Source organism: Pan paniscus, chromosome 6 (genome assembly GCF_029289425.2).
Source record: "Pan paniscus chromosome 6, NHGRI_mPanPan1-v2.0_pri, whole genome shotgun sequence".
In the NCBI taxonomy this organism is placed as follows: domain Eukaryota; kingdom Metazoa; phylum Chordata; class Mammalia; order Primates; family Hominidae; genus Pan; species Pan paniscus.
The window spans coordinates 159,955,014-159,974,364 of record NC_073255.2 but is presented as its reverse complement, the minus strand read 5'-3'; the positions used below and the strand labels follow the sequence as shown (position 1 = coordinate 159,974,364).

Below are 19,351 nucleotides of genomic sequence, written 5' to 3'. Positions count from 1 at the left end.
GTTAGAAAGGTTACTCCTAGTTCATAACCCCTAAGCAGAGATTTCCAGAGGATCATTTAATTTTAATTCATTTCTCCTTGGTTGAGAGAGAATACTGGAAGTAAGAGTGAACATAGTATGTATTTAAAAAACAAATCTCCATTTACAAAATTCAGCATAAAAAGAAAATATAGGAAAATTTAAACTCTGTATACAACACTAAACACAAGTTCAATATCTTATTGAAATAATGTGGCATGTCGGTATAGACTGAGCCTCTCACTTCATTAACTCATTGTTGTCGTTAGTTTTCACTTCAGGGATTTTTAGATAGTTCAAAATTCCCCATGTTTCCAGAGCTCCCTGGAGCATTTTCTGCAAGGTTGTTGATTTACCCCAGCAGCTGTAGTTCTTTACACCTGCTGAGCTGAACCTACCCTTTGACCCCCTCACAGCAGCAAGTCTATGGTGGAGCCACTGAGTTAGACTCCATGCCTTTGTGGTAATTTTTCTGTAAAAAAAATATGTATTGAAGATTACCAAAATATTGGAAATGTCATGTAGCCTCTACTTTATCCAAAGAAGATCAATTTGCTCTCATATTCATGCACAATAGCCAGCATTTTCATTATTCTTTACTTAGTTATTCTAATTGCTTCATTCTGCTGTTTTTTAAAACTTAGCTCATATTTCTTTCATGACACATTCCCTCTCTTTTTTTAAGCTGTACATGTTCTTGGACTCTTCAGAAGAGTCAGATGCTGTTTATCAGAGTCTCTAAGAATAGTGGCCTCTTATAATACTCCTACATAAAGAAATCACAAATAGACACCTTTCTACATCTCCATATTCTATGACCTATGAATAAATTTTCAAATGAAGCTTGAAAATGAAATAAAAACCTTACATTTCATGCAATGACTTTTAAACTCCAAGTCATCCTGAAAGAGAATGGTGAGAATTTTGGTGGAAGAAACTTAGGATAAAGGGAAAGAGATGTTTTGAAAACAGCACTTCTGATCAACCCAGATATGGCTGCTATGAAATCTGCTTCTGATTTGAAGAAAGATCTCAGCTCTGCAAAAAATTTTGTATGTATAAGATGTTGGGCTTTCAGACTAGCTTCCAGGGTCTTTTCTTATCTTACACTTCCTGAAAGAGTTTGTGGACTTTTAGCACCTTAGACAATCTAAAACAAACTGTATACTAGAGTGAAAATTTTTGGGACTAGAACAGGAATCTAGTCTGTTCATGAACTCTAGTCATAATCAATAGATCAACTGGAATAGAAATAACATCTTAAATATATGAGTCTCCAGATCCATGAACACACTATAGCTCTCTATTTAGATAGTGTTTAATTTTGCTGAGCAGAATTATATAGTTTTCAGCATATGGTTTTGCTCATCTTTAAAAATATTTTATATTTTTGGTGCTATTGTATTTTACTTTTCATACTATTATAAATCATATTGGTTTTTAGCTTCAATTTCTGATTTTTGCTAGAATGTAGGAATACATTTTCATAAATTTATTTTGTATCCTGCACACTTGCTAAACTTTCTTATTAGGTCTAGTTGCTTTCTTGTAAGTTCATAGGATTTTTCTACATAAACAATGATGTTTCTTTGAATAAAGCCAGTGATACTTCCTCCCTTCCAACCTCAGTCTTTCATTTCTTACTCTTGCCTTAAGACATCCATGCCTTTTTCTTTATTTTAGTAGCAAAGCACTTTTTACCATTAATTATGAATGCTACCAGTAAAATTTTCATAAAGACTCTTTATAAATTTGAAGCAACTCTCTTCTATTGCTAGCTAGCTGAGATTATTTTTTATCAGAAATGAATGTTAGTATTTGTCAAATGCTTTTTCTGCATCTTTTGAAATGATCTTATGGCTTTTTCAGTTTGTTACTGTACTGAATTATATTGAATTAAACCAACTTTGAACATGATACTTTATGAATACAATTTATATAATGTTAGATTTTATTTACTAACATTTAGTGAAGAATTTTTACATTAATTTTCAGGAGGGACATTGGTCTGTAGCTTTCTTTTCTTGTTTTTCTTTTTTTGATCAGGTTTTTGGTATTAAAGTTATGCTGGCCTCAGAGAATGAGTTAGGAAGCATTCTCTTCATTTATCTTGAAAGGTCTGTATAAAATTTAAGTCCTTCGATTTTTATTGAAATTTGCTTATAAAATAATATGGTTTATCTTGGTAAATATTCTGTGTGTCATTGAAAATAACACATATTCTGCTGTTGGTGGTGAAATATCGTAAAATGTCAATTGGGTCAAAATAGTTGAGAGTGGTGTTCAATTATTCTATGTCCTTACTGATTTTCTATTTGTTCTGTCAATTATTGAGAAAGGTGTGTTGAAATCTTTGCCTATAATTACAGATTTTTCTCTTCTCCTGGCATTTTTATCAGGTTTGACTTATGATTTTTGAAGCTGTTATTCAGTGTATAAACACTGAAGTTTGCTGTGTACTTTTTATAAGTTTATGCCATTGTCATAATGAATTTCCCTTGTCATTGCTAATATTTTTCACTTAACATACTTCACCTACATATACTGATATTAGTGTAAGTTTTTTAAGCTTTTAATTAGTTTTGGCATGAGTTTTCTTTTTTATCCTTTTATTTTTAACCTATTTGTGTGTGTTTTTTTTTAAGTGAGTTTCTTACAGGCAAATGTCTTGCTTTCTCATTTTCCAATTAATTCTGCCAGGCTCTGCCTTTTGTGTGCTTAGGTCATCTATGTTTAATGTGATTATTGATATGATTGCATTTAAACCTACCATTATGCTATTTGTTTTATTTGCTCCAGGCTTTATTTTAAATCTTGCACTGCCAATTCTTTTGGATTAATTGACTTTTTACATAATTTTATTTTATTTTGTTTGTTGACTTACTTGTTGAATTTTTTTTGGTTGCTTGAGAGTTTATAGTCTGCAACTTTAACTTATTACAGTTTAATTTAAGTAATATATCACTTCATGTATGATATAGTTGGATATTTTTTCCCTCAAATCTCATGTTGAAATGTGATCCTCAGTGGTGGAGGTGGACCCTAGTGGGAGGTGTTTGAGTAATTGTGGTGGATCCCTCATGAATGGTTTGGTGCCCTCCCTGCAGTAATGAGTGAGTTATTGCTCTATTAGTTCATGCAAGAGCTGGTTGCTACAAAGAGCTTGGCACCTCCTCCCCATTCTCTCTTACTCCCTCTCTTACCATATGACGTGCCTGCTCCCCCTTCAACTTCCACCATGATTGTAAGCTTCCTGAGGCCTCACCAGAAGCAGATGACAGCACTAAGTTTCTTGTACAGTCTGCAGAACCATGAGCCAAAATAAATCTCTTGTCATTATAAATTACCCCATTTCAGGTATTCTTTTATAGCAATATAAAATAAACTAACATAATGTGTAAGAGGCTTACAAGATTCCATTTTCTACCTCACAATTTTACCCCATCATTACATACCATGTTTGTATCATAAACCCAAGGATACATTGCTATTGTGTTTTCTTTAAACACACAATTATCTTTTACAAAGATTTTAAAATACAAAAATACCAAAAGTCAAAATGTTTTGTCTATTTCCCCTCATTCTTTATTCTTGTTGGGTAGGCTATCTTTTACAAAGATTTTAAAATACAAAAATACCAAAAGTCAAAATGTTTTGTCTATTTCACCTCATTCTTCATTCTTGTTGGGTAGGCTTGTTCTTTCTATTTCCATCTTATCTAATTCACATTCTTTTAGCTTTTGTAAGTTTGAAAAAATTCTCCATTTTGTCTTCATTTTTGAAAGATATTTTCACTGGACATAAAATTGTAGATTGACAGTGTTTTTCCTTAGAGACTTAAAGATGTTCTTTCATAGTCGTCTGGTTTATATGCTTTCTGATAAGAAAAGTGTTTTCATTCCTTACCTTGTTTTTCTTTTTCTCCTCTAGATACTTTTAAGATTTTTCTTTTTATCACTGATTTTAAGCAATTTAATTGTGAGGTATCTTGATGTAGTTTTATTTGTGTTTCTATGTGTTCAGGGTTCCTTAAGCTTTAAGGTATTTATAGATTTTTAAAAATCAAACTTGGAAAAGCCTTATTCCACTATTCCTAAAAATGTCCCCTCCCCACTTCCTTTCTTCAGGGACAACTACAATTATACATATAGTTGCCATTTGAAATTGTTCCAATGTACACTGAATCTCTGTTTGTTTGTGTGTTTTCTAGTCAGTTTCGTCTCTGTGTTTCATTCTGGATAGTTTCTACAGCTTTAGTCTCAATAGTTAATTCTTCTGTAATGTGTAATCTGCTATTAATTCCATTAAGCATTTTTCACCTCAAATATTTTCAACTCAAGAAATTTGATTGGGGTTTTAATGTTTATTCCTTGTATTATTCTAAGGTCTCACATTACATATTATAAATTATAGTTTAAAAAACATGCAGATAAAATTTGGGACAGAAAATATCAAAGGGGTAGCACTGCTGATAAATGGGCTCATAGAGGTACAGTACAACATTCCAGCTACACCTGAACTTTAATGAGCCAAGAAGAGAAATGCAACACTTTCTGCATGTGAAGGAGTGACATTGAACCTCATTTTCCTGTCCCTATTTTTATTCTTTACAATCCATCTGTTTTTAATTCCTATTATCTAAATGGCTGATGGAGTACCTTTTTAAAACACTCGGAATGTCAGCATGTGAACTGAAAGATGCATCATACCATAATCGCATTTTCTCTAGGAATTTTCACATTGTTCATTTTTATTCAAGCCTGATTAAGTGCCTCCAAAGAGACAAAGTGACATTATCTGAATTAACAATGTAGTCTTTGCCAGCATTACTTCTAACTCGTTTCCATTGAAGAAATGTCAGCTTGTGAATTAGGAGACTTTACACAAATCACTTGTTGACATTTTCTAATCTCTCTTTTTATTCTATTAGAAAAATATATATATAACAAATGATGATTTAATAGTGCTTGTTCCCAATTATTACTCCAAATTTCTATGAATATGTATAGCGTTCTCAGGAGAGTTGGAAAATCAGCTATTTCCCCTCATTCAGAAGTTAGAATTAGTCATGGGCTGATTGAATCAACTGTGCAAAGCATTATTTAAAAGCAAGGCTCTGATGGGTTCTTGTTCTTCGTGAAAATGCGCCATTGTAATAAATATTCCAGCCACTCTAAGGAAAAAGAAAATCAAAATTGACAGTGGTCTTCTGAAGAAGACCATTTATTCCACATTTTCACTTTAGGAGTGAAATAAAGATATTTGATTATGAAAAGCATATTGATCAGTTGATTCTAACAAAGTTGTGAACAAGTTGTTTTGAAGGTTTGAGTGGAATTGTGAAAGCCTGGGGGTGGGAGTGGAAAGGTAAGATGAAGAGAGATTTCTTAAAAGGGTAGAGTAGAAAGATTTTTATATAATATTATCTGACATTATATTACATTTAAGTTATTTGCTAGGTAGTATTGTCTAGTATAAGATTAGGAAAGTCAAAAGTAAATGCCAAGAGCCTTGCTCTGGAGTTAAAAATACCAGGGCTTGAATATTGTCATTTTCTAGTTGCATAACTTTGGCCCAATATTTAATTTAATTCTTAAAGCCCCAGTTGCACTGTCTGTAAGATGTCATAATAATAGTGCCTACCTCATTAGAATTACAAGATATAATACATGTGTTTAGTTTTAGGACTCACTTTAAAATAGTACTATCTTTTTATTGTTTATAAGATGTGTTTTTGCCTACATGGATCACTGATTTTATGTAAGAGAAGGATTAAGGATTCAACTCCTTTGTAAAATCCTCTTGATAATTTCTTTCTTTAATTTTTTATTTTTAATGTTTAATTGACAAATAAAGATTATATATATTCAAGATATACAATGTTATGGTTTTAAATACATATGCATTGAGCAATTATTACCACCATCAAATTAATTAACACATCCATCACTGCCCATGCTGTACACTAGATCACCAGAACTTGATCATTTTGCAACTGAAAGTTTGTGCCCTTTGACAAACATCTCCCCACTTCCCTCACCCCCCCAGCTTCTGGTAACCACTGTTCTACTCACTGTAGTTATGAATTCAATACATTTTTAGATTCCACATATAAGTGAGATCATCCAGTCATTAGCTTTCTGTGTCTGGCTTATTTTACTTAGCATAATATATTCCAGGTTCATTCATATGTTGCAAATGATATAATTGCCATTAGTTTTATGGCTGAATAGTATTCATCCATTAATAGAATTTAGGTTGTTTCCAACTTTGGGTATTGTAAATAATGCTGTAACGAACATGAGGATACAAATATCTCTGAGATACTGATTTCATTCCAACTTTGGGTATTATAAATAATGCTGTAACAAACATGAGGATACAAATATCTCTGAGATACTGATTTCATTTCCTTTGGATGTAAACTTAGAAGGATTACTGAATTAGGAGGTGGTTCTAGTTTTAATTTTTGAGGCACCTCCATACTGTTTTCCATAATGGCTACACCAATTTACATTCCAATCAACAGTATATGTGAGTTCCCTTTTCTCTATCCCCAACATTTGTTATCTTTCTTTTTTTGATAATAGCCATCTTAACAGGTGTAAGGTAATATCTCATTGTAGTTTGTTTTGCCTTCCTCTGATGATTAGTGATGTTGAGCACCTTTTTATATATCTGTTGGTCACTGTATGTCTTCTTTGAAAAAAGTGAATATTCAGAGCTTTTTGCCGATTTTAATTGGGTTATTTGTTTTTTAATTTTTTTTCATAATAAAAGCTCTCAACAAAATAGGCATAGGAGAAATGTATCTCAACATAATAAAGGTCATTAATTAAAAGCCCACAGATAACTTCATACTCAATGGTGAAAAGCTAAAAGTTTTTCCTCTAAGTTTAAGAACTCTTGCCTGTTTTATTTAACATAGTGCTAGAAGTCCTAGCCAGAGCAATCAGGCAAGAGAAAGAAATAGAAGGCATCCATCCAAATAGAAAAAGAAGTTAAATTGTCCCTATTTACAGACAACATAATTTCATATATAGAAAACCCTAAAGATTTCACCAAAAAATGTTAGAACTAATAATCAAATTTAGTAAAGTTACAGGATACAAAATCAATGTACAAAGTGTTGTAGCTTTATATACTAACAAACTATCTGAAAAAGAAAGTAAGAAAATGATCTCATTTACAATAGCATCATGATTAAAATATTTAGAAATAAATTTAAGAAAGTGAAGGATTTGTACAATAAAAACTATAAGATACTGATGAAAGAAATTAAAGATATAAATACATTAAATGGAAAGATATTCCATGGTTATTTTATTCAACACTTCCTCAGAAGCCGATTAGGACCAGGGATAAGTCCTGGTGCTCAGTAACCCCGTGCAGTGTTCCCAGCTACCTCCCTCTTCAGTCCTAGTGTCTGCATTATCTCTCCATTTACTTTCAGTGTTTTCTCTCAACAGATCTGTTGGAAATATGCCAGTTTACTCGACATTTTGGTCTCTCTCACTGGAAGAGGCTCTTCCTGGCTGTGTCTAGTTAGCCACCTTGTCTCTCTTACAAATTAATTTTAGACAATGTCTTCTGACCACAATGTGATGAAATTAGTGCTTAATGGCAAAAAGATCATTCAAAACAGCCCCCGTATACTTTGAGACTGGAAAAAAATTCTAATAAGTTTTAACACAATGTGACTTGTATATTATAGTTCTTGTGTATGTTACATATGTTGTATATATTATTCATTAAAATCAACTGTGATCAAAGCATTTATTGCTACCATTTGTGGTTATATTCAATATGTATTTTTCTTTTGTACTACATTTGTTCAAGTCTCATTTTGTATCCTTTAATAAGATGCTGAAGTTTTATTTTTATAGTTATCATGCTTATTTTATGTTACTAATGTTATCATTAGAAGAATAAATACTTTTGAACTGTGTGAGTTACTCTTTCTGTGGGATTCCATATAGAGTTCAACCAATTTGCTATACTTAGTACATGCCTCCTTTCACTTGTCTTAACATGACTAAGCCCTGTCATCCCATCTGTTCTTGTGGTGAGAAGCATGTGTCACTTATTTTTATTATTCATATTTCTGTTCCTATTCAGATTACTTATTCTTTTTCTGACTTTGAAAAGGGGTTACTTGAAGAACATTTACTAGACACATAGAATGACAATTGTGCATCGTGCATTGCTGTAACTGGTATTGGTATTTTAGAAAAAAATATTCCTCTTATCATTGAATGAGATTTTTTCCCTGATGTTCCCGATCAGCAACATAAAGTCTTCTGGACTGAGAAGAATGTACTTATGCTTTCTTCACTTGGTTAGTCACAAGATACTTATTAGATTTAAAGCAATATTGGAACATAGCCTTAATAAAAATAGTAGCTCATACTTATTGAGTGCTTATTGTGTAGCAGGTATGGCTCTAGGGGATTTATATAGATTTACTAATATAGTTTGGATGTGGATATTTTATTCAAAGTAATCATAAACAGCATTTTACACTTCTTCCTACAGTGAGATAAGCTTGCTCTTTGTCTCACTAATTTGTTTAAGGTGGAAAAATTGGTTTAGTTCAGATTAAGTGTTAGGAGAGTTAGTGATAAACAAGTTTTCAGCATTTTCCTCTTGCCCTCATTATTATGATTAAGTTAAGATTGCCACAACACATTAGAATAGCATAACTTCAGTTATTATTTGCATAGGCTATGGAAAAATATACGAAGTCAGCCAAATGTAATATATTATTTGGCCTTTAATACACTTAAACTCTTGCCATTGACTATAAGAGATTATAAATGATTCTTCCATTTTTAAAAATCTCCCTTCTCTGTTCATTTGATGCTATTTATGAAAGCTATATTCACTGCCTTTGCATGCTTAGTTTTCACTATTGCTTAGATAAATGAAGGGAAATTACATATACAGTTCTCATATACTCTGTGGAGACAGGATCTGGTCGTCTTATGTTTTCATAAAAACTTACGTCTCCTGTGGACAATTATTTCCAAATGTCAGTAACTATTCACTTACACTTCATTTTTTAGCTCCATAGTGTATTTATAGGTCACAGAATCAAGAAATTCAGATTTTAACTCTCTTTTGACTCAAACTCTTTAGGCTTGCCTTTAATCTTCACCTATTCTGGGCAAAAACTCCATCTTTCTAATCACTAGATACATAAGTGTTTGCCCTCAGGCAGGATTCTACCCCACTTCTATTCCTTTGAAGTTTAGTGAATAGAACAGGGGTACTGCTACCAACTCTTACTGAGGGAAAGAAGTAAATAAAATAAACAAAACATACAAGCTTTTAATATGCACTGAAATAGTTTATTTCAGGAAATTCTAATTTCTGTTATGTATTTGTTCGCTTTGAAGAACTAGCTTGCTAGTTAGTCTTTGAATGTTCATGTTTCATTTTTCCTCTCCCTTCAATATAAATCAGGGTTATTTGGCATTTTAGCATTATTGGCATTTTAGTCCAGATAAGTCTTTTTTTGTGTGTGAGGAATCTATCCTAGGCATTGCAGGATATGTAGCAGCAGCAGCCCTGGCCTCTACCCACTAGATGCCAATAGCAGCCTCCCTTCAGTTGTGACAACCAAACATAGCTATGGACCTTGCCAAATGTCCCATTAGAGGCAAAAGTACCTGCAATTGAGGACTACTGTTTTATGTTATATTTAATTGCAGATATTTAATTATAATCATAGATAATATTAATCTAATATTTAGAAATAAATAATTACAGAAAGCAAAGGTAGTTATTCTTATGAAATGTTTTAGAAGTTTGTATTTAAAAGCAAGTGCAGTTTACCTTAGAACGACAGAGGTTTGAACTGCACAGGTCCACTTACACTTGGATGTTCTTCTGCCTCTGCTACCCCTGAGACAGCAAGACCAATCCCCTCTCTTCCTCCTCTCCCTCAGCCTGTGAAACATGAAGACAAGGAGGATGAAGACCTTTATCCTGATCTATTAACACATCCTCTTAATGAATGCAAATTATATTTTTCTTTCTTATGATTTTCTTAATAACATTTTCTTTTTTCTAGATTACTTTTATTGTAGACTACAGTACATAATACATATACAAAATATGTGTTAATTAACTCTTTATGTTATTGGTAAGGTTTCTGGTCAACACTCGGCTATTTGTGGTTAAGTTTCAGGGGAATCAAAAGTTATATGTGGTTTGACTACCCAGAGGGTTGGCACATCTAACCCTCATGTTGTTTAAGGTTTAACTGTAGAATATTTTTTAAAACTTATCTGATTGGTGAAAAACGTTAAATAATTCAGAATATTGGAATAATGTTACTATGTTCAAGAACATTGCAGGGCAGAGCAGCTAGCTGTTAGGCCTTTTGTGTGATAGTGACTAGGATGCACTACTCATTCTTTCATTCAGCAATTTTGAAATTATTACTCTGCCCTAGAAACTGAGCAAAGAACAAGAGATACAGAAATGGAAAAACAGCATCATTGCCTTCAGGTAAAATGTTGTATGATAAATAATTTTTCAGAAGATATAATCTTCATAAACTTAAGAAATAGCATGAGGTAGACATTAAATAAAAGTTTAATTCTACATTTTATCAGTTTTTGCCAAACTAATCTATTGCATACTTTTGCAGGTTTCCATAAAAAGTAAAATTTTACTAATTTTAGTTAGTGAAAGATTGTTATATGTTATCCAAAATTATCTAATAATCCTTTTTTGCCTTTTCCATATTTAGTCAAACAAGATTAATAAGAACTTTGCCAATTAAAAATTTTAGGTGTCTATTATCATGACTACATAAAAATAATTTGAAATTGATTTGTCATTTGTTTATGTTCATATACTTGTTCCAACTTGTATATTTCTCTTAACATTATATATTCAAGATACATCATGAAAAATACATGTATTTCATTCATATACAATAAATGTAGAAAATGTCTTTGTAAGAGTATGCTATGCAGTATTTGCATTTGCCCCACTGTCTTAGTCCATTTTGTGCTGCTATAACAGAATACCTGAAATTGGTTAATTTTTAACTTAATTTTGTGCTGCTATAACAGGATACCTGAGATTGGTAACTTATAACAGAAACTTATTGGCTCATGGTTCAGAAGTCTGGGAAGTCCAAGATTGAGGGCCTGGCATCTAGTGAGGGTCTTCTTCCTGAGTCATCTCATAGCAGAAGACAAGAGGGTGAGAGAGAGAACAAAAGGGGAGCCACACTCACCTTTTTATAATAAACTCACTCCCAAAAAACAGCAGTAAGCCATTCATGAGGGCAGAGCTGTCATGGCCCAATCACCTCTCATTAGACCCCACCACCGGACACCATTGTATAGGGGATTAAATTCCCAACACATGCTTTTTGGGGGATGCTTTCAAAACCTTAACACTAATAGACATTGAAATCATTTCCAGTGGTTCCTTATTGCAAATGATATTACCATGAAAAGTCTTGTGATTCTTGTGCACCTGTGTGAGAATTTCTGTACAGCAGACATCTAGTGCTATGTGCACAACTTTACTATATATTGCCAAGTAGCACTCTAAAGTAATTATGACAATTTCCACTCCCACAAAAATTCCTGATAATTTCTATATACCTTCATTCTTTGCAACAGTTGATATTCTTACTTTTCTTATAATCTGGGGCAATTTGATGGATGGATAAGTATCATTTCGTGGTTTAAGTTTGCATTTTCCTGATGATTAATAAGAATGAATGTTTTTTATTTCTTTTTCCATAAATTGCCTGTTCATATGTTTTTCCTGTTTATTTTTCTATTGAGTTGTTTGGCTTCTACTTACTACTCTGAAGAATTTATGTATTCTTGTTTGTAGTCCTTTTTCACTTGTCTGAGTTGCATATATTTCCTCCTGGTGAATTACTGTCTTTTCCATTTGTTTATTTGTTTTTTATCAAATTGAAGTTTTTAGCTTTATACTTTCATTAAATTAACTTTAAATTCTTATTAATTTCATCAAATTAACCCATTTCCTTAAGTTTTATTCTATATGTATCTTATTTAAAAAAACCTTTCCCTACTCCACTATTGTAATTTTTCTCTGTGATCTCTTTTAGAATGTTTAATTTTGCTTTTCACATTTGCTTTTAACCCATTTAAAATATATTTGTGTAGATCCTGACAATAGAAATATATTTTTACTTTTTTAGTATGAATAAATCTATTCCTTCAGTAATATTATTTGAGAAATTTAGTATTTTCCCATTGGTTTGTAAAACTACATTTCTCACATGCCAAATTTCCTTATAAGAATAATCCTTGTGGGTGGACTACATCCTCTTTCTTGGACTTATTGGTCCTAGTTTTCTAAAATAAAGTTTTAATAAAGTTAAAGTTTTTAAAATAAACTTTATTTTTTAGAACAGTTTTAGATTTTGCAAAAATCTAAATTGCAAATATAGGACAGAGTTCCGACATATTACTTTTCTTTTTCTTTTTTTGAGACAGAGTCTTACTCTGTCACCCAGAATGGAATGCAGTGGCACAATCTCGGCTCACTGCAACCTGCACCTCCTGGGTTCAAGCCATTCTCCTGCCTCAGCCTCCTGAGTAGCTGGGATTACAGGCATGCACCACCACATCTGGCTAATTTTTTTTTTGTATTTTTAGTAGAGACAGGGTTTTACCATGGTGGTCAGGCTGGTCTCAAATTCCTGACCTCAAATGTTCTGCCCATCTTGGCCTCCCAAATCCTGGATTACAGGTGTGAGCCACCATGCCCGGCCCAGAGTTCCCACACATTTTCCACATAATTTCTTCTATCATTAATATATTAGTATGGTAATTTGTTACAGTTTATGAAATAAATTAGTACATTATTAACTCCAGTCCATTCTTTGGTCATATTTTCCTAGTTTTTATCTAATGTCTTCTGTCTGTCGCAAGATCTCATCCAGAAGACCACATTACATTTAGTTGTCCTATCTTCTTAGGCTCCTCTAGGTTGACAGCTTCTCAGACTTTCCTAGTTTCTGATGACTTTCACAATTTTTAGGAGTGTTTATCAGATATTTTGTAGAATGTCACTCCATTGGTTTTTGTCTGATGTTTTTCTCATGATTAGACTGGGGTTTTAAGTTTTCGGACCCACTTATGTTCCTGGCATGCTCTCTTCAGAAAGCTTTAATATGTGAATCATAAAACTTTACATACATTTTTGGTGCATGAAACTGACATCTGAACCAAATTTTGGGAGGTGGGCGCAGTCAATCCTGTTTAAGTATGGTAATGTCTTCGTCCATTTGAATTGCTATAAAGGGATACCTGAGACTAGGTAATTTACCAAGAAAAGAGGTTCATTTGGCTCACAGTTCTGCAGGCTGTACAGGAAGCATGGTACCAGCATCTCCTTCTGGTGAGGGCCTCAGGAAACTTTTAATCATGGCAGAAGGCAGAGGGGAGCTGGCATCATATGGCAAGAGAGAAGGAACGAGAGAAGAGGAGGCACCAGGCTTTTTTCCAGCAGCCAGATCTCATGGCAACTAAGAGTGAGAAATTCACTGATGCTAGGATGACACTAAGCCATTAGTGAAGGATTTGCTCCTATGACCCAACACCTCTCACCAGACCCCGTTATGAAAACGGAAATCAAATTTCAACATGAGATGTGGAGGGGACAAATATCCAAACAATACCAGGTAGCTACAACAGTTATATTTGTGGAGACAACAGTGACTCCATTTTGGATGTTCTCTGCCATGTAGATTTTTGATTAGCCCCATTCCCATGAATGCCTCCTGGTTCTTACTTTATTTGCTGTCCCTAGTGTAAGAACATGTCAACTTTGATGTTATTGCACAAGTTATAGGCTACATTCCACATAGCATTCTTGCCTGTTCTGGAAGGCTGCCTTTAATTGTCTTTATACTACATATATCTTTTTTCTATGGTATGTAAGCCCCGAGTCTGGGGAGTAACAATGCCAAAGTCTACGTGTCTTGCTGTCACCCAAGACTACGCTTCTGTCTGCAAGTTCTCCCCAATAAAATACCCTTTGCCAACAAACTGGATTTGTCTGCCTTGTTCTTTGGTTTCTCAGCTCCTTGGTATTTGGGGTCATTTTGCAGACATGGCCCTTTCACAGAACACATTGTTCATTGAAACAAATTTAAAACTCTTTGAATTAAGTTCTAAACTATATCCTAGTGAATGCAAAATAACAGATTATTCTTGTAAATGTCTCCACAGGATGTCAATTATGAATCTGTGGTGATAATCTTTGTGAGATGTCTGATTTTCTCCTATTGTCTAACATATTACTCTTCCTGAGATCAGTTATTGTCTTATATATTTTCAAAAAAGGTTTCAACTTTGCTTTTAATATTTGAATATTCAATATAGCTTGAATGTATTTTGTTCTGCTGTCAGAAAAAGGTATAATTTTATTTTTTCTTTATGGACAATCAGTTATACCAATACTGTTTGTTGAACGCTCTGGTCTTCCCCCACTGATTTGAAAGACTCTGTCATAGAAAAGCGTCTTCATATATTTTGTACAATTCCACCCATAGCTTCCAGAAGAGGAACATCTGGCTTAGCATGCATACTTCAAAGGGTCTAATCAGTTCTTCCTCCTGCCATATCTCTTTGTATGGTGAAAAGAGACTGCAAGACTAGGGACATTTCCATTCAGAATCCATGCCTCAATTTTAAACCTACCTAATGATATCCTAGATGCTAGAATTTCCTACCCAAATAACGCTGAGCTTACTTATAAGACCTGCACAATCAGTTTTCCCCGAGGAGGAAAGACAATGCCACTAGTAGACGTACTTCTAAGCATGAGAGCTGGCCAAGTGGAGGCTGTTTTGGAGTGTCTGTGTGTGTGTGTGTGTGTGTGTGTGTGTGTGTGTAAAGAGCTTAGCTATATAGGCCAGAGCTCTGGCATCCACACATATGTGTGCACGAAACACTTGGGAATAGGAAGATAACAAGGGTGGGTGAAGTCTCTCAGGAGTGGTAGTCAGAGACCTGCTTTTCCTGCACCACCACATACTTTTGCACACTTACCCCAGACCTCACAAATTTTAGGGGTTTCTTTTATTTGGGTTTCTAGGTTCTCTATCATATTTCATTGTTCTATTTGTCTATTTCTATACCAGTATTATAGTGTTAATATAACAACTAATCAAAAGAGCAAAATTTCTGATTTTGTTCAAAATTATCTGTTATTCTTGTTTTTTTTATTCTCTATTATAGTTTTTGAGTCAGCCTATCAAGTTCCAAAAGGAAGCATCTCCCTTAAACTATCATTTTTTTAAATTTATAAAAGAAAGAGCTTTAATTGACTCACAGTTCCACATGGCTGGGGAGGCCTCGGGAAACTTACAATCATAGCAAAAGGTGAAGGGGAAGCAAGGGCCTTCTTCACATGGTGGCAGGAGAGAGAGGAGTGAAGAGAAAAGCGGGGAGAGCCCCTAATAAAAAAAATTTAAAATCTCATTAGATCTAATGAGATCCAAATTAAATCAGATCTAATGAGAACTCACTCACTATCACAAGAACAGCATGGGGAAAACCACCCCCATGATCCAATCACCTTCCACCAGGTATCTCTCTAGACATGTGGGGATTATGGGGATTACAATTCAATGTGAGATTTGGGTAGGGACACAACCAAACCATATCAAGTATTGTCAGTGTTGTTTTGAAATCCTTGGTTAGCATAGCTGGAGTACAGATCTCAAAAAAGGAAAAAGAAAACCCCATATCTATAGTTTTAAAATATGGTCTTTTAGCGCTATAGGCATTACAAGCAAATGAGAAGTTCACTAAATTATTGGTTTAGAAGGAATGCATTCATATGGACTCAGATGTAGTTCCCATATTTCATTTCTATACACATTAACATATGCACAGTGCTGTCTCCTGAGTCTGAAGGTGACTTGGGGGCTTCATACAAATATTCTCCAAGTTGCAGATAAATGGAAAGAACAAAAGATGTGTCTCTTTTCTCATTTTCTTTTAAAGCTACCATTTTATTGGGTGCTTATTATGGACCGAATGACTTGCAAAGGGCTTTATATATATTACCTCGTTTCACCTTTGCATGAAACACATGAACTAAAACTAATTGTCTTCACCTTGCCCATGAGAAATTGAGGCTCTGGGAGGGGAAAATCATTTGTCCAGGGTCACACAGTTAATAAGCATAAACTAACCCTTTTAAAAATCATCATTTTTTTCTCTTTTCAGTTTAAAGGCTTTCTTTTAGCCTAATCAATTAATTTTCTTTTTTATATTTTTACTTCCTCATATTGATGCTTGCTGTCTTAACCTCTAAATCAGTGGTTCTAGATAGAGATAACTTTTCTCTCAGGGGAATATTTGGCAATGTCTAAAGATATTTTTTATTATCACAGCTGGAGGAAGGGTCGCCACTAGCATCTAGTGGGTGGAGACCAAGGATGCTGCTAAACATCCTTCAGTTCACAGGACAATATCCACAACAAAGAACTGTCTAAACCAAAATGTCAATAGTGGTGATGTTGAGAAACCCATTTCCAGATAACACAGGGACATGTAAAACTTATTATAAAACATATGCACACATAAGTATATGTGTGTATATGTTTGCATGTGTGTGAGTATATTGTAATCACTATTTAGCTAACACTTTCTTACTTGATGCCCTTCATCTGAGATTCTCAAAGCAATTTACCAATATTACCTTGTTAATCTTGGTCTAATGCTCTACAATAGGTGACAACATGATTACCCCTGTTTTATTAATTAGGAGACACAGATTATATACTTTGTAAGAGAAAAACTATTGAAAAACACATTTCATTGTCTTCTGTATCAAACATTATGTGATAATTGATAGTTTCTTCCTTTCTTCTGCTTCTAAAAGGTGGGTGACTTTTTTCAGGTAACAATACATTTTCTACTTTTCAAGATGCTATTGAATTCTGAGTACTTAATTCTTAGCACAAAAAGGAATCTATTTTTTTTTTGCCCCAAACTGGAAAATACCCAATAGCCCATCAAAAGTAGAACAGATAATTAAATACTGGTATATTCATACAGTAGAACAGCAATAAGTGAATGAATTACAGTTACAGCAATAGGAATTACACATACATAATGTTGAGCAAAAGAAACAACAAACATACACATTTAAACTTTATGTGTGTGTGTGTATCAACAGTTTGTTTCTTTTTATTTTTTATTTTTCTAATTATACTTTAAGTTCTGGGATACATGTACAGAACATGCAGGTTTGTTACATAGGTACACATGTGCCATGGTGGTTTGCTGCACCCATCAATCCATCACCTACTTTAGGTATTTCTTCTAAAGCTATTCCTCCCCTAGCCCCCTGCCCCCCCAACACACCCCAGTGTGTGATGTTCCCCTCTCTGTCCAGGTGATCTCATTATTCAACTCCCACTTATAAGTGAGAACATGCAGTGTTCGGTTTTCTGTTCCTGTGTTAGTTTGCTGAGAATGATGGCTTCCAGCTTCATCCATGTCCCAGCAAATAACATGAACTCATCCTTTCTCATGGCTGCATAGTATTCCATGGTGTATATGTGCCACATTTTCTTTATCCAGTCTATCATTGATGGCATTTGGGTTGGTTCCAAGTCTTTGCTATTGTGAACAGTGCCACAATAAACATATGTCTGCATGTGTCTTTATAGTAGAATGATTTATAATCCTTTGGGTATATAACCAGTAATGGGATTGCTGGGTCAAATGGTATTTCTGGTTCTAGATCCTTGAGGAATTGCCACACTGTCTTCCACATTTTAACACTTTATTTGGGTAGGTATAACTATTTTTCAACTTGAAGTAAAATACAAGGAAAAGTTTTATAAAAGACTGAAATAGTTTAGGGATTTAGAATCCCTGCAAAAACTAAATGAAGAAATTGACTAATCAGGAAAAAACACCACCATTAAGTCTTAGACTTAATATTTGAAAGCAAATCATTTTAGAGTCATTCTGAAAAGAATGTTACTAAAATCATTGATTTTTAATGAATCATAAATCTAGATGTGGCTGTTAAAGAATATTTCATGCTGGGGGCATCAGTTACAAGGGCAAGTCTCTCTTCCTTGTTCTCAGAATTAGTGGAATTATTACATTTGGGTATGTAATGAAATGATTTATTAATTATGTATCAACAAGGTAAAGAAAGATGGATTGATAGGCACAAATCTTTATCTAAGTGGGATTATATATATAATTGAGTAGTCAGTTCCATTGTCTTTTATCCAGATAATTGACTTATACACTTTTCCATCTTCTGTACTCTCAGATCCCATACAAGTGATACATGTATCACAAAAATGTGAGTAAAAATAACATGTCACTTCCAGACAGAGGTTAAGAAAAACAGAAACAAAAACATAAAACCCTGTGCAATTCTCCATTCTCCTTTTTTTGATACTGCAGCAAACCCTGAACCTCATGTTGAGATGTCAGTTCCTCCCTTAACCAGGACCCTTGGCAACTGTGAAGCAGGGCCTCTTCTGTGCTTCTTTAACCATGTAATAAAGCTTTATTGTATTAAACCACTGAAATTCATGAATAATGTTTTACTACAGCGTAACCTCCTTTATCCTGACTGGTGTATATGGCAACACTTCTTTGGTATATAAATACTACAATAAAAGCTGGTTGCAACTATATCTTTATGAAGCACTATTGTCTTCTCTGAAAGAATAATAACAAGTAGATACAGAATTAATGTAAGTTCTAATATTAGCACTACCACTATTGCCTGATGCTATGGCTGAATTTAAATCTAAGCCTGTTCATCTGTATAGATATTGTCCAAATAATTTAAATTTCCTGTGCCACTATTTTTTTTTAACCACAATAAAGTTATAAAAGTTAGGAAAAGGGGCCAGGTGCAGTGGCTCACACCTGTAATCCCAGAACTTTGGGAGGCTGAGGCGGGTGGATCACCTGAGGTAAGGAGCTTGAGACCAGCCTGGCCTACATGGTAAAACCCATCTCTACTAAAAATACAAAGATTAGTCAGGCATGGTAGCGAGCACCTGTAATCCCAGCTACTTGAAAGGCTGAGGTGGGAGAATCGCTTGAACCTGGGAAGTGAAGGTTGCAGTTGGCTGAGATTGCACCACTGCACTCCAGCCTGGGAAACAGAGTGCGTCTACATCTCCAAAAAGTATTTTAAAAAGGTTAGAGAGCTACAGCTCCCAGCGTGAGCGACGCAGAAGACGGGTGATTTCTGCATTTCCAACTGAGGTACTGGGTTCATCTCACTGGGGCTTGTCAGACAGTGTGTGCAGGACAGTGGGTGCAGC

At 34.1% G+C, this 19,351-nt stretch overlaps 1 long non-coding RNA gene across 1 annotated transcript; it reads left to right on the top strand.

The window, feature by feature from the left end:
* The first annotated feature begins 889 nt into the window (after positions 1-889).
* LOC117981090 (uncharacterized) lies at positions 890-10,758 on the top strand. Its single transcript, XR_004672616.3, has 3 exons — positions 890-1,070; positions 2,065-2,135; positions 7,488-10,758. It is a non-coding gene; the product is annotated as an uncharacterized LOC117981090 (long non-coding RNA).
* The last annotated feature ends 8,593 nt before the right edge of the window (positions 10,759-19,351 follow it).